The sequence below is a fragment of the Rhineura floridana genome, chromosome 5 (assembly GCF_030035675.1).
Source record: "Rhineura floridana isolate rRhiFlo1 chromosome 5, rRhiFlo1.hap2, whole genome shotgun sequence".
In the NCBI taxonomy this organism is placed as follows: Eukaryota; Metazoa; Chordata; class Lepidosauria; order Squamata; family Rhineuridae; genus Rhineura; species Rhineura floridana.
The window spans coordinates 27538446-27539387 of record NC_084484.1 but is presented as its reverse complement, the minus strand read 5'-3'; the positions used below and the strand labels follow the sequence as shown (position 1 = coordinate 27539387).

The window sequence follows — 942 nt, the reverse complement described above, 5'->3', positions numbered from 1 at the left end:
GAAAAAAGTCCAGCCTGTTGGACTTTTTTCTGTCAGTAGTCTCATAATTTCTTGAAATTGATTAAAAATCAGCCATGTTCACATAGTACCTGTAATCCTATTACTGACCTTACCCCATACTCTGATCTTCATCTTCTGCAGTTTAAAAGTTTTTTAAAATGCCTGGCCGATTTTTAATTAACTTAAGAAATTTGACATTGAAGTAATGATAAGTGCAGGCATGCTCAATAAGAACCAGCTGTCAGTGCTCTAAAAGCTAGACTCACGGCTGTTTGGTTTGGCTAATCAGGGAGCCATACCCCACACCATGTCTTCCCCCAAAGAATCCTGGGACATGTAGTTTGTGAAGGATGCTGAGCTGTTGTTGTTATATGCCTTCAAGTTGATATGACCCTATGAATCTTTTTTTGATATATTCATAGGGTTTTCATGGTAAGAGGTATTCAGAGGTGGTTTACCATTGCCTTCCACTAAGCCTATGGCACCTGGTATTCCCAGGCGGTCTCCCATCCAAGTACTAACCAGGCCTGATCCTGCTTAGCTTCCAAGATCAGACGAGATCAGGCATGTTCAGGGTAGTATGGCCATAGGCGCTGAGAGTTGTTAGGAGACTCCTATTCCCCTGACAGAGCTCCAGTGGCCAGAGGGGTTTAACCATCAGCCCCTGTTCTTGGGATTGTAGCTCTATGAGGGGAATAGGGGGTCGTAGCAATTCTCAGCACCCTTCACAAACTAAACTTCCCAGGATTGTTCGGGGGAAGCCATAACTTTCTAAAGTGAAATAAAGGTCTGGTGTGGATGAGGCTCGTGACAGCTTCAGTTTAAATTTGGGTTGAAGACTACATGTGCCTGCTGTAGAATAAAAAGGTGGGGGGAAACCATGAAAAACAATGATACTGTTCACAATGTTTTCCTTTTGGAAAGCAAAGGGGCTTTCTCTCT

General features: G+C 43.2%; 1 non-coding gene across 1 annotated transcript; it reads right to left on the bottom strand.

Moving 5' to 3' along the window:
• Window positions 1-473: 473 nt before the first annotated feature.
• Window positions 474-592, bottom strand: LOC133386354 (5S ribosomal RNA). The gene has a single exon (XR_009763108.1). It is a non-coding gene; the product is annotated as a 5S ribosomal RNA (ribosomal RNA).
• Between the last annotated feature and the right edge of the window lie 350 nt (window positions 593-942).